A 16,008-nucleotide genomic window follows, 5' to 3' on the forward strand; every position below is an offset into this window, starting at 1 on the left:
TCGTTGTGATGCCTTGTGTAAGGAGGGGAAATGCGTACCATCACGTTTCCGACTTTGATAAAGGTCGGATTGTAGTCTATCGCGATTGCGGTTTACCGTATCGAGACATTGCTGCTCGCGTTATCGATATCCAATGACTGTTAGCATAATATGGAATCGATGGGTTCAGGAGGGTAATACGGAACGCCGTGCTGAATCCCAACGGCCTCGTATCACTAGCAGTCGAGATGACAGGCATCTTATCCGCACGGCTGTAACGGATCGTGCAGCCACGTCTCGATCCCTGAGTCAACAGATGGGGACGTTTGCGAGACAACAACCATCTGCACGAACTGTTAGACGATGTTTGCAGCAGCATGGACAATCAGCTCGGAGACCATGGCTGCGGTTACCCTCGACGCTGCATCACAGACAGGAGCGCCTGCGATGGTGTACTCAGCTCCGAACCTGGATGCACGAATGGCAAAATGACATTTTTTGGGATGAATCCAGGTTCTGTTTAGAGCATCATTATGGTCGCATCCGTGTTTGGTGACATCGCGGTGAACGCACATTGGAAGCGTGTATTCATCATCGCCATACTGGCGTATCACCCGGCGTGATGGTATGGGGTGCCATTGGTTACACGTCTCGGTCACCTCTTGTTCGCATTGACGGCACTTTGAACAGTGGACGTTACATTTCAGATGTGTTACGACCCGTGGCTCTACCCTTCATTCGACCCCTGCGAAACCTTACATTTCAGCAGGATAATGCACGACCACATGTTGCAGGTCCTGTACGGGGCTTTCTGGATACAGAAAATGTTCTCGACTGCTGCCATGGCCAGCACATTCTCCAGATCTCTCACCAATTGAAAACGTCTGATCAATGATGGCCGGGCAACTGTCTCGTCACAATACGCCAGTAACTACTCTTGATGAACTGTGGTATCGTGTTGAAGCTGCATGGGCAGCTGCACCTGTACACGCCATCCAAGCTCTGTTTGACTCAATGCCCATGGGTATTAATGGCGTTATTACGGCCAGAGGTGCTTGTTCTGGGTACTGATTTCTCAGGATCTATGGACACAAATTGCGTGAAAATGTAATCACATGTCAGTTCTAATATAATATATTTGTCCAATGAATAGCCGTTTATCATCTGCATTTCATCCTGGTGTAGCAATGTTAATGGCCAGTAGTGTAACATCAATGCCACAACTCATCCGTAAACTACTGTTAATCTGTATGGTAAATTGGCAGGAAATCTGAGAGAAGTCGGAGGTTTTCTACCCCTTAAGATTGTTTTTCGTGTGGGTGATCTTGCACGGGCAATAGGGCACATTTACGACACAGCAAGCGAGAGAGAGGGGGGGGGGGGGGGAAATTGGAAACCTTTGGTAAGTTCCTGTGGGGCCAAAGTGGTGACGTCACCTGTTCCTAGGCTTACACACTACTTAATCTATGTTAAACTAACTTACGCTAAGGACAAGACACGCACCCGTGCCCGAGGGAGGACTCAAACCTCCGACGGAAGGAGCCGCTCTAACCATGGCAAGGTGCCCCAGACCACGCGGCTACTCCGCGCGGCGAGAGAGGGGAAAATGGTCATAAGACAACTACAACTATGGTTTAAACAGTGCTTCTCGCCAACAGCAGGCCAAAATGAATCGCTTTAGCTTGATTCCTGGTCTGCATATGAAAATCGTTCTCCTTTAGAGCAAATCGTGGCTCCCGAAAAATGCGTGCCATTCCAGTTCGTACCACCTGGAATCACTAGACAAAATCAGCCTCTGGATGAAACTCCTTGGCGGATTAAAACAGTGTGCCGGACGGAGACTCGAACTCGGGACCTTTGTCTTTCGCGGGCAAGTGCTCTAGCAACTGAGCTACCCAAGCACGACTCACGCCCCGTCCTCACAGCTTTAATTCCGCCAGTACCTCGTCTGCTACCTTCCAGACTTCACAGAAGCCCTTCTGCGAAACTTGCAGGACTAGCTCTCCTACAAGAAGGGGTACTGCGGAGACATGGCTTAGCCACAGCCTGGGGTTATTTCCAGAATTAGATTTTCCCTCTGCAGCGGAGTATGCCCTGATATGAAACTTCCTGGTGGAGCAAAACTCTGCGCCGGAGCACTTTCCCGCGAAAGGCAAAGATTCAGTGTTCGAGTCTCGGTCCGGCAGACAGTTTTAATCCGCAAGGAAGTTTCATATCAGCGCACACTCCACTGCAGAGTGAAAATCTCAGCCTCTGGATGTTTGTTTGTTACGTGCCTGTATTATCGCACTATCTGCAGCTGCGCCATGAAAGATAGCCAGTTTCACGCTAAGCTCCACACCGACTGTTTCACATTTGGGAGAGTGCCGTTTCATTCCATTAGTTTGGACCAACACATTACACACTAATACGATTACATAGCATTCTTTATGAGTGAATACCTAGGTAAACGTCCTGCATGGTTTGTTGATCCCAAGGGTTTCGCCTTCCACCCTGATGGAGCGAAACTTTGCAATAACCATGACCGCCTTTTTCCATCCATTGTTCATGGTGCAAGTCTATCGTTTATTTTGAACATTTCTTGAATGACGACTATCTCTATTTTGTGAAGCGTAATAAGTATGTGATTAGCCAAACTGAAGTAGAGACTCATTATGAATCCAAAATAATGTGTGAAAAATACATAAAGTGTACTTTGCTTATTTGTTAATAAAAAGTTGGTTTATATATTAGGTAATACCCAAGCGTAAAAGCGGAGGAGATCTTGCCAGTCCTGAAGCGAAACGGCGAAAACAAAAAGAACAGCGAGAAAACGGAACAAACGAAGAGCACAAAGAACGTCTGAGTTCCCATCGAACGAAAATGACCACCCTGAGAAGCAGAGAAACTGAAGAAGGTGGATGTGAAGGGATTGAAGAATCAAGAATTGCGACATAATCTCATGATAAAAGACTGCTAGCTCAAGCGAGCCATGAAAATATCACCCTACGAGAAGCGCGGATGAAGACAAGCAAACAGTACAACCTAAAACAAATGAAGCATTGCACTACGACCCGAGAAAACAATATAACAAACACAAATACGTCGTAATGGGAAAATGGATAACATCTGCCACTTTTGCAATGCGAAAAAATTCAGTAGGGAAACGGCAGGATTCTGTTGCGTGAAAGGGAAAATTCGATTACCACCACTAGAAGGACCACTGCAGCCAGTTTTACATTATATCACCGCGAAAACCCAGAATCGAAACACTTTCTTCTAAATATAAGGGCGTACAACGCCTGTTTCCAAATGACTACTTTCGGTGTCATTTCGATCAACACTAACAAAGATGGGATCGATTACGTTTTTTTCCAACGAAGGACAAGTCTATGAGCGTAGGATCATCACTACCACTACTCAACTAAGGCCATAAATTTCTGCAAATATATTTCATCGGAAATGATGAAACAGAAACGTCAGTGGACTAAGACCAGAAGTAGTCCGAGATGTACAGAGCATCTTACACGAATACAATCAACTGATTTACATATTGAGAACACCGCTAGACTGAATGATTTCTGATGACTACAAAGTTATAATTCGAGCAGACAGAAGACCACCTGGACAACACCAACACCAACACCAACGTCGACTTAATGTACCTCAAATAGACGACGTCGCCATTGTAATTGTGGGCAACGAAAACACAAGCTGTGACAACTGTACAACTGTAAGTAGGCTGTTTAGGTTTTCTTATTGGTAACGCCACGTAGCGCTCTGTATGAAAATCAATGGCTGTGCTGTGTGCAGTCTGTGGCTGCGTTGCATTGTTGTTGGCTATTGTACTGTTGGGCAGTTGGCTGTTAACAGCGCGTAGCGTTGCGCAGTTGGAGGTGAGCCGCAAGCAGTGGTGGATGTGGGGAGTGAGATGGCGGAGTTTTGAGAGCGGATGATCTGGACAGAGAGAGTAAATTTGTAAGACTGGATGTCATGAACTGGTATATATATTATGACTTTTGAACACTATTGAGGTAAATACATTGTTTGTTCTCTATCAAAATCTTTCATTTGCTAACTATACCTATCAGTAGTTAGTGCCTTCAGTAGTTTGAATTTTTTATTTAGCTGGCAGTAGTGGCGCTCGCTGTATTGCAGTAGTTCGAGTAACTAAGATTTTAGTGAGGTAAGTGATTTGTGAAAGGTATAGGTTAATGTTAGTCAGGGCCATTCTTTTGTAGGGATTATTAAAAGTCAGATTGCGTTGCGCTAAAATATTGTGTGTCAGTTTAGTGTTGATCAGAATAAGTAAAGAGAGTAATGTCTGAGTACGTTCAGTTCTGTTCAGCTGTTTAAAAACCAAATAATGTAAGAGGTTTATCAGCACAGTAATTCACTAATTTTTCTAAGGGGACGTTTCACAACAAAGAAGAGAAGGACTATAACCCATTTCAGAGACACACCGTCCATATGATGCCCTCCAATATCCATTAATACTTCTGCACGGAGAGACGGATATCATTTTAATGTGAAACAAATCCAACCTGAAATAAATAAAAAAAAGTCACTTCCAGGAGTTCTATGCTTCCCGCTTAATGACCAGGGACAATGAAACATACAATCACATTCTCAACACTCGCCGTTTATTCCAACAGTTCCCGGTATATATGTATACAAAAATAGAATCGGCACGGACGCTTTACATAAGACTGAATCAAAAGAAACTACGCACGGAAGAATACATTAACCTTCGAGACGCAATCGTATACGACGGAAACATTGACGATATTAGAACAATCATACTTAGCTAGTGCGAGACAAATGCACGAATACACTCAAGGTACCGTGACCTACATGACAATACTGGCAAGCTTACCTCTTCTACACAGTCCCCTGCAACTCGTCGTAGTCTTAAGTCAAAGAACAAATCAGGTGGACAAGACCCCCTTGCATCAACACGACATAATAGCCCGAGTTTCCCAACAAAAAATGAGGTTTGTTGATATCATCACAAAATACCACCTCTTTGGAACCGTTAGATGCTGGATGTACACAAAAGAATGGCAAAAATGAGTGGTGCCTCATTCACACTGTCTCGTATGGCTACAAGACAGAATTCATTCCCCAGATATCGACAAAATCATCCAAGCTAAATTTCCCAATGCACAAGAAGATCTGGAACTCACGACATTGTAGTGAAAAATATGATTCACGGACCGTGCTGGCGCCGCCCGCTGTGGCTGAGCGGTTCTAGGCGCCACAGTCTGGAACCGAGCAACCGCTACGGTCGTTGGTTCGAATCCTGCCTCGGGCATGGATGTGTGTGATGTCCTTAGCTTACTTAGGTTTAAGTAGTTCTAAGTTCTAGGGGACTGATGACCTCAGATGTTATGTCCCATAGTGCTTAGAGCCATTTTTTTTAACCATGCGGGCCACTAAACTTCAATTCGCCGTGTAGGAGTGTTGGGAAATGTACAAAAAAAGTACCCATATCGATACTTGGACGACACAACAAAACAGAGCTGATGAGTATCCTAAAAGCAGAAGACGATCAGCCAAAAACGGTAACTTCACAGCAAACATACGAATAGCCGGCCAGTGTGGCCGTGCGGTTCTAAGCGCTTCAGTTTGCAACCGCGCGACCGCTACGGTCGCAGGTTAGAATCCTGCCTCGGGCATGGACGTGTGTGATTTCCTTAAGTTAGTTAGGTTTAACTAGTTCTAAGTTCTAGGGGACTGATGACCTCAGAATTTAAGTCCCATAGTGCTCAGAGCCATTTTTGAAACATACGAATACGAGGCAGCAAGAAGCTGGTACCATATAACACACTATTTTCCAAAATGTTTCAAGCTCACATAGATCTAGAATACTGCAATTCAGTTAAATCCATCAAATATATCTCTAAGTACGTCAAGGAAGACAGTGTCTTCGCAGTTTTTCGAATAGTCAAAGACAGTGAACAACAAAACAGAAACGATGAGATTCTCATCTACCAAATAGGAATATACGTCAACAGTAACGAAGCAGCGTGGCGGATTTTTTTGTTTTCCCATGTATGACGTGAACCAACAGTGCCACAGCTAGCAGTACACTTGGAGAATGGACATAGAGTTTACTTCACAAAAGACACCACCAGGAAAACTGCAAGCGAGCCACCTCAGAGCACAACATTAACTACTTTTTACCAACTGTGCCAAACGAATCCATTCGCGAAAACAACACTATATGTCGACGCCCTACCTATTATACGTGGAACACAACAAGGAAAATCTTTCAACCACGAAAACAAGGAATTCAGGAGCCATGAAAACTGGCGCAGCAGGCAGAGTATACACCGTACATCCGGACAACGCCGAATGTTTCTGAAACCTGGTTGTCAGGTACTCAGAGAACGCACAGGATAAGGTTACGATTGTGGATGGGGCCATAAATAGTTACTGTGAGTTGCACAATCAAAGACAAGACTTTATTTTGCTAAGAACCACTCATTTACACATTGCTTTAAAAGAGCAAAATTAGATATTACGGCGGAAGGCCTAGTTAAAGAAAATTTGAGATGCTTTCAGGGCTGAAGGCCCAAAATCACACGAAAACAAGAATGGCTGAAGGCCAGGGTTACAAATCAAAAGCAATTAAAAAAATAGAAGTTAAATTTAAAAAAAAACATGAAATTGAAAGCAATTAGCGGCAAGAAGGTCTACACTACACATCTGAAGGACAACTGTAATAAAACACATTAATAAACTGTTTTTCCTAACCAAGAAATTTCATTTTAAACTTACAACAGAATGGCCGAAAGCCTAATTAAACAAACATAAACTTATTGCACGGCTGAAGGCCACAAACAAATTTAAAACAACAGCTGAAGGCCTGAACAACAAGTCAGACAAACAATTTGCTTTAAAAATATACAAACGGCTGAAAGCGTTATTCAAAGAGGTTCATGTAAATCCTCGGCCAAAGGCCACACATAACACATCGAACAACAAACGGCTTAGGGCCTGGATTCCAAACAATTTCAGATAGAACAAATTTTAGGAAGAAAATATTTTAAAAAAAATAAAATTAACCTTCAAAGTTTTAATTTAACAAGGCAGAAGGCCTTTATGTAAATTTAAAAAGAACTGAACTAATACACGGCGATAGGCCTTGCACAATACTTCAAACTAAAATGAAAATCACAATTTAAAACAAATAGAACAAGTGGTGTTCAGAAGTGTTCCAAGGGTCGGCCTGAGAAGGACACTCAAACGTAAGGTGAGGTGAGACAGGTAGCCAAGAGTTGAAGTTAAATAATTGGATGACAACCCAAACTAGTGATGGCCCAAGGACTGAACGACAACTTAACCAATTCCCTTCCGTCAGACCAACAGCACAACGATGAAAAATATAGGGCGACGATGAGGACACGAACAGCACTAAGAAATTGGCGACTAAAAACAGCCAAGGGAAGAATAACCACTCTATGTATGGAAGTGAAACATGGACGATAAATAGTTTGGACAAGAAGAGAATAGAGGCTTTCGAAATGTGGTGCTACAGAAGAATGCTAAAGATTAGATGGGTAGATCACATAACTAATGAGGAAGTATTGAATAGGATTGGGGAGAAGAGAAGTTTGTGGCACAACTTGACCAGAAGAAGGGATCGGTTGGTAGGACATGTTCTGAGGCATCAAGGGATCACCAATTTAGTATTGGAGGGCAGCGTGGAGGGTAAAAATCGTAGAGGGAGACCAAGAGATGAATACACTAAGCAGATTCAGAAGGATGTAGGTTGCAGTAGGTACTGGGAGATGAAAAAGCTTGCACAGGATAGAGTAGCATGGAGAGCTGCATCAAACCAGTCTCAGGACTGAAGACCACAACAACAACAACAACAACCAGCAGAATATGAACCAAACAACTTAAAAGGCTGTCGAACTACATGCCATGCCGGACAGCATCAACACGACGATGAAAGGCACACTGCCGGAAAACTACGCTAACGACCAGGGCAGGTAACTGGGGCACTTCACCGGCAAGTAACAGTCAATTAAACAATTAACCACAGTATAGGAAGCCGGCTGCAAGATTTCGCCAACTCCAACACATCATACGTTGCTGCTAACCCGAATGGCCCAGGGAGCAACAACCTGGAAATGAACGAAGAGTTGTCACAATTGTTGAGGTTTCATAACAGGTTAACTCATCACTCAACTCCAGCGTCCAGGTTTGGTAGGCAACGAACTTCGTCGCTCCCGCAGCTAGCGCCTCACGATCCGACAGCGTGTGCACGCCGCCAGAGGTCCAGGCCTGTACTCGCGCCGCAGAGACTTTCTCTCTGCTCCGTCCCAACCGACTGACCACGACACACGCAAGCACCACCTGGAAATGCTAGCGGTCACACCAAAGATACTACGGGGTGTTCGAAAAGTCTCTTTGCAGTGCCGTATGATTGTTAGCTGCGTGTGCCGTATGGCTGTTCACCTGCCTGGGTTACTTCCCGTTGTAAGTAGGCTGTTTAGGTTTTCTTATTGGCAACGTTACGTAGCGCTCTGTATGAAAATCACTGGCTGTGCTGTGTGCAGTCTGTGGCTAGTTTGCATTGTTGTCTGCCATTGTAGTGTTGGGCAGCGGCAGCAGGATGTGAACAGCGCGTAGCGTTGCGCAGTTGGAGGTGAGCCGCCAGCAGTGGTGGATGTGGGGAGAGAGATGGCGGAGTTTTGAAATTTTTAAAACTGGATGTCATGAACTGCTATGTACACTCCTGGAAATTGAAATAAGAACACCGTGAATTCATTGTCCCAGGAAGGGGAAACTTTATTGACACATTCCTGGGGTCAGATACATCACATGATCACACTGACAGAACGACAGGCACAAAGACACAGGCAACAGAGCATGCACAATGTCGGCACTAGTACAGTGTATATCCACCTTTTGCAGGAATGCAGGCTGCTATTCTCCCATGGAGACGATCGTAGAGATGCTGGATGTAGTCCTGTGGAACGGTTTGCCATGCCATTTCCACCTGGCGCCTCAGTTGGACCAGCGTTCGTGCTGGACGTGCAGACCGCGTGAGACGACGCTTCATCCAGTCCCAAACATGCTCAATGGAGGACAGATCCGGAGATCTTGCTGGCCAGGGTAGTTGACTTAACCTTCTAGAGCACGTTGGGTGGCACGGGATACATGTGGACGTGCATTGTCCTGTTGGAACAGCAAGTTCCCTTGCCGGTCTAGGAATGGTAGAACGATGGGTTCGATGACGGTTTGGATGTACCGTGCACTATTCAGTGTCCCCTCGACGATCACCAGTGGTGTACGGCCAGTGTAGGAGATCGCTCCCCACACCATGATGCCGGGTGTTGGCCCTGTGTGCATCGGTCGTATGCAGTCCTGATTGTGGCGCTCACCTGCACGGCGCCAAACACGCATACGACCATCATTGGCACCAAGGCAGAAGCGACTCTCATCGCTGAAGACGACACGTCTCCATTCGTCCCTCCATTCACGCCTGTCGCGACACCACTGGAGACGGGCTGCACGATGTTGGGGCGTGAGTGGAAGACGGCCTAACGGTGTGTGGGACCGTAGCCCAGCTTCATGGAGACGGTTGCGAATGGTCCTCGCCGATACCCCAGGAGCAACAGTGTCCCTAATTTGGTGGGAAGTGGCGGTGCGGTCCCCTAAGGCACTGCGTAGGATCCTACGGTCTTGGCGTGCATCAGTGGGTCGCTGCGGTCCGGTCCCAGGTCGACGGGCACGTGCACCTTCCGCCGACCACTGGCGACAACATCGATGTACTGTGGAGACCTCACGACCCACGTGTTGAGCAATTCGGCGGTACGTCCACCCGGCCTCCCGCATGCCCACTATATGCCCTCGCTCAAAGTCCGTCAACTGCACATACGGTTCACGTCCACGCTGTCGCGGCATGCTACCAGTGTTAAAGACTGCGATGGAGCTCCGTATGCCACGGCAAACTGGCTGACACTGACGGCGGCGGTGCACAAATGCTGCGCAGCTAGCGCCATTCGACGGCCAACACCGCGGTTCCTGGTGTGTCCGCTGTGCCGTGCGTGTGATCATTGCTTGTACAGCCCTCTCGCAGTGTCCGGAGCAAGTATGGTGGGTCTGACACATCGGTGTCAATGTGTTCTTTTTTCCATTTTCAGCAGTGTATATTATGAGTTTTCAACATTATTAAGGTAAATACATTGTTTGTTCTCTATTAAAATCTTTCATATGCTAACTATGCCTATCAGTAGTTAGTGCCTTCCATAGTTTGAATCTTTTATTTAGCTGGTAGTAGTGGCGCTCGCTGTATTGCAGTAGCTCGAGTAACGAAGATTTTTGGTGAGGTAAGTGATTTGTGAAAGGTATAGGTTAATGTTAGTCAGGGCCATTCTTTTGTAGGGGTTTTTGGAAGTCAGATTGCGTTGCGCTAAAAATATGAAACGTCCCCTTTTTGAACAATTTATATAGGACTGTGCTTAACCTGACACACAATATTTTTGTTAGCGCAACGCAATCTGACTTTCAAAAATCTCTACAAAAGGATGGCCCTGACTAACATTAAACTATACCTTTCACAAATCACTTACCTCACAAAAATCTTCGCTGCTCAAGCTACTGCAATACGGCGAGCGCCACTACTTCCAGCTAAATAAAAGATTCAAACTATGGAAGGCACTAACTACTGATAGGGATAGTTAGCAAATGAAAGATATTAATAGAGAACAAACAATGTATTTACGTTAATATCATCACAAGTCATAATATATATATCAGTTCATGACAAATTACAAATCTCCGCCATCTCTCTCCCCACATCCACCACTGCTGGCGGCTCACCTCCAACTGCGCAACGCTACGCGCTGTTCACAGCCAGCTGCCTAACACTACAATGGCGAGTATTACAACAATGCAAAGCAGCCACAGAATGCACACAGCACAGCCAGTGATTGTCATACAGAGGTGGCGTTACCAATAAAAAACCTAAACAGCCTACTTACATAGAGAAAACATAAACAGCCTACTTACAAATATTGTGTGTCAGTTTAAGCACAGTCTAGTATAATTGTTCTAAGGGGACGTTTCATACCGTCAACTGGACTCTCCCAACATTCCACTGTTTCGTTTATCTCAGCCAGCGTCAGTAGTATCGTTGGTGTGTGTCGTTACGTGTTGATGTGAACGTTTAAGTTCCTTTGTTCATCTGTTTCGTTTTTGCCACTGTTAAAATGCTAACCATTGAGAATGTGTGTTTTTAGTCGAACAAGTGTTCAAAGCTGGCGGTAAATACACAGTTTCAGTTCGTCAAACATTTAATTCAGTTTTCTCGGAGACAACACTCCCACATCTTGATACTGTGCGAGATTTGATTAACAAATTTCGAAGTACGGGTTCAGTGACAGATGCACCGAGAAGTGGTCGTCCTAGCGTTTTGTCTGAGGATAAACTATTCGATATTTCCTATAAAATGTCTGTGAGTCCGAACAAGTCAGTAAAAAAACTCGCTCAGGAAATCGATGTTAGTGTCGGAACGGCCCATACACCTGTAAGGAAAAGGTTAGAACTTTTCCCATAAAAAGTGACAGTCGTGCAAGAACTGAAAAACACTGATCATGTCAAGAGACTGCATTATTGTCAATTGTTCAAAAATTTCGTTCAACAAAATGGAAGGGATATTATCAATGAAACGTTTTTCACTGATGGGGTGTGGTTTCATTTATGCAGGTACATGAACTCTCAAAATTCTCGTATGTGGAGTACTGCAAATCCATTGTGTATTCATGAGAGACCACTTCATTGTGTGAAAATGGGAGTTTGGATTGCAATTTCTAGACGTCGGATAGTGCGGCCCATATTTTTCAACGAAGTAATAAACGCACAACGATACTGCTGTGATATTCTGTACCCATTCATAGGAGAACTTGTGTTAAGTGAAATACTGAACGGTTATTTTCAACAAGATGGTGCAACCGAGCATACAGCTCGCGTTTCAATGTCACTGCTTGCTGATGTTTTTGGTGATCGCAAAATTTCGAAGGGACTTTGGCCTCCACGATCGCCTGACCTAAAACCACCTGACTTTTTCTTCTAGGGTGCAGCGAAAGCAACTGTCTGTAAAAACCGCCCAAATTCCATGAATCAGTTGAAAATTGCAATATCCACTTTCACTGCTTTTGTTGCAGAATAAATGTTACAGTTTGTGTTTGGAAACATGATTAGACGAACTGAATTGTGTATTCAACAACAGGGGTGGGGGGACACTTTCAATATTTAATGTAAAAATTTGTAAGTAAAAATGAGTATTCAATAATTAATAACTTGTATGTCACTGAGTTTCAGTTACGTATATTCACTGCGGCATACGGCAGGTATATATTGGCCACGACATCTTGGTAGATGATTGTTGCAGTATCTGTGTGTTTATGAGTTGCGTTTTTCATATGACTTGTGAAGCCAATTGCAGCACGGTATCTCTTGCAGCAATTGTCACAAGTGTATCTGGCTGCTGAGGCAGGAGCAGTGGTAGCATTGCGAAGCTTTTTCTGCCTTAATCTGTCTAACAAGCCTTCATCATGCTTCGACATTCCAGATGATATACACTCCTCGAAATTGAAATAAGAACACCGTGAATTCATTGTCCCAGGAAGGGGAAACTTTATTGACACATTCCTGGGGTCAGATACATCACATGATCACACTGACAGAACCACAGGCACATAGACACAGGCAACAGAGCATGCACAATGTCGGCACTAGTACAGTGTATATCCACCTTTCGCAGCAATGCAGGCTGCTATTCTCCCATGGAGACGATCGTAGAGATGCTGGATGTAGTCCTGTGGAACGGCTTGCCATGCCATTTCCACCTGGCGCCTCAGTTGGACCAGCGTACGTGCTGGACGTGCAGACCGCGTGAGACGACGCTTCATCCAGTCCCAAACATGCTCAATGGGGGACAGATCCGGAGATCTTGCTGGCCAGGGTAGTTCACTTACACCTTCTAGAGCACGTTGGGTGGCACGGGATACATGCGGACGTGCATTGTCCTGTTGGAACAGCAAATTCCCTTGCCGGTCTAGGAATGGTAGAACGATGGGTTCGATGACGGTTTGGATGTACCGTGCACTATTCAGTGTCCCCTCGACGATCACCAGTGGTGTACGGCCAGTGTAGGAGATCGCTCCCCACACCATAATGCCGGGTGTTGGCCCTGTGTGCCTCGGTCGTATGCAGTCCTGATTGTGGCGCGCACCTGCACGGCGCCAAACACGCATACGACCATCATTGGCACCAAGGCAGAAGCGACTCTCATCGCTGAAGACGACACGTCTCCATTCGTCCCTCCATTCACGCCTGTCGCGACACCACTGGAGGCGGGCTGCACGATGTTGGGGCGTGAGCGGAAGACGGCCTAACGGTGTGCGGGACCGTAGCCCAGCTTCATGGAGACGGTTGCGAATGGTCCTCGCCGATACCCCAGGAGCAACAGTGTCCCTAATTTGTTGTGAAGTGACGGTGCGGTCCCCTACAGCACTGCGTAGGATCCTACGGTCTTGGCGTGCATCCGTGCGTCGCTGCGGTCCGGTCCCAGGTCGACGGGCACGTGCACCTTCAGCCGACCACTGGCGACAACATCGATGTACTGTGGAGACCTCACGCCCCACGTGTTGAGCAATTCGGCGGTACGTCCACCCGGCCTCCCGCATGCCCACTATACGCCCTCGCTCAAAGTCCGTCAACTGAACATACGGTTCACGCCCACGCTGTCGCGGCATGCTACCAGTGTTAAAGACTGCGATGGAGCTCCGTATGCCACGGCAAACTGGCTGACACTGACGGCGGCGGTGCACAAATGCTGCGCAGCTAGCGCCATTCGACGGCCAACACCGCGGTTCCTGGTGTGTCCGCTGTGCCGTGCGTGTGATCATTGCTTGTACAGCCCTCTCGCAGTGTCCGGAGCAAGTATGGTGGGTCTGACACACCGGTGTCAATGTGTTCTTTTTTCCATTTCCACGAGTGTATCATCACGCCACTCTGGTCTCATGCTAGCCGGCGCCTCCCATCTGTTTGTGTCGATTCCAAAGCTCTCCATATCTCGTGTACAGGGGTCCTTGAACCTCAATACAGGACGTATATAGATATAGAGATCTCTCCAAGCATCACCGCACGTGGTAATCTGTCAGGATCCATACGGTGGACGTGTCCCAGCCAGCGGAGTCGTCCCTGCCTCAAGATAGCTGAAATACTGTTGCAGTTAGTTTTAGATAGCACTGCTTCGTTGGTCACTCGGTCCTTCCACGTTACTCCGAGGATATATCTCAGGCACCGCATGTGGAAAGCATTAAGGCGACGTTCTTGTCTGGCGCAGGTAGTCCATGTTTCCGATGCATACAAAAGGATGCTGAGGACGCAAGTTTGATATACAAGAATTTTGGTGGTCAAAGAGAGTTTGTTGTTTTTCCAAACACGTGTAGAGAGTTTGCCAAAAGTTGTCGCAGCTCTTCCAAAGCGAGCATCAATCTCCTTGTCAACAGACATGTTTGATTCTATAGTAGATCCACGATAGCAGAAGTTATCTGCGACTTACAGAGTAGTGCCATCTTGATACTAGCTCTTGCAGCTCATCTGCGGAGTTCGCAACAATTGCAGCATCATCAGCATACAGGAATTCACGAGCGACTAACAATTATACGGCTACGCGGAGAGACTTTTTGAACACACCTATGACTGTACTAGTATCGATAAGCGCTGCTGCTGCCACTCAAGGAGGCAAGCCAGCAACTTCGTTTCGCCAGTAAGTAAGGAAGAAACAAGACGCCAATAGATGTGACAAAAGTGCCAAGGAACAAACGGCATGAAGGCGAGTCCCACGTGGCTCAGTTTCTATCTCCGGATCTTTCTACACGCAATACGGGAGCTAAAAAGTTTCAGAGATCTCAAGACTGTTAACGGTTATCTATGTTAGACGCACAGTGAAGCATGCCTACACTTAGGACTGCTGGAAAACGACAATCACTGGAATAAACATTACAAGACGTCTCACTCAAAGCCTCAGCTGAAGAAATCACTTATTTGCCATTCTATGTAATTCATCGAATCCATAACAGCTATGGGAATCCTTCAAAGAGAGTATGAGTGATGACGTACTGCACCAAATCGGAAAAGCTCATCCTAAACTAACCATCGAATTCAGCGACGACATCTTCAATGAAACACTCATTCGCCTAGAACATAAATGTTTAGCACACCTTATCACAACTTGCGATGCAAGCACCACAAAAGGATGCTATCAGTGTGCTAAAATGAGAAATTGTAAAGGAAAAAATCTACAGCATCAATGACCTACTGGGTGATCAAAAAGTCAGTATAAATTTGAAAACTTAATAAACCACGCAATAATGTAGATAGAGAGGTAAAAATTGACACACATGCTTGGGATGACATTGGGATTTATTAGACCAAAAAAAAACCAAAGTTCACAAAAGGTCCGACAGATGGCACTGGACAGCAAAATGTCAGTGACTGCCCATGACAATCGTGTATAAAAGGAGCTGTAATGAGAGAGAGAATCTGATGCACCAGCAGTCGCAGCATGTTGACGTTACCTGAAAAGGCGCTTTTAGTGAAGCTGTATTATCAGAATGGGGAATGTGCTAGTTCAGCGTTACGATCCTATCGCCGTAGTAAGGATATTCGAACGGGTTAAGGTCCGTTGACAAATGCATTTGTGGCAAGAATGATTTCGAAGTTCGAAGCCACGGGGTGTTCAGACGATAGACCCCGTAGTGGCCGACCGAGCACAAGGCGTAATGTTGCTGAGACAGTTCAGTAAGAAATGGAGACTGTAGCGGGTTCGTCTATGCACGGGGAAGTCAGCGCTCGTGCAGTCGCACGTCACACCGGCATTCCATACACTACTCTTTGGCTGGCACTTAGGCGTACCCTCCGATGCTATCCGTACAAAAGCCATGGGGATCATGAACTGTTACCTGGCGATTTAGCGAAGCGGAGGGTATTTGCGGTGTGGACGTTTCAAAACATGGCGAAAGA

This window comes from Schistocerca serialis, chromosome 12, assembly GCF_023864345.2.
Source record: "Schistocerca serialis cubense isolate TAMUIC-IGC-003099 chromosome 12, iqSchSeri2.2, whole genome shotgun sequence".
Lineage (NCBI taxonomy): Eukaryota > Metazoa > Arthropoda > Insecta > Orthoptera > Acrididae > Schistocerca > Schistocerca serialis.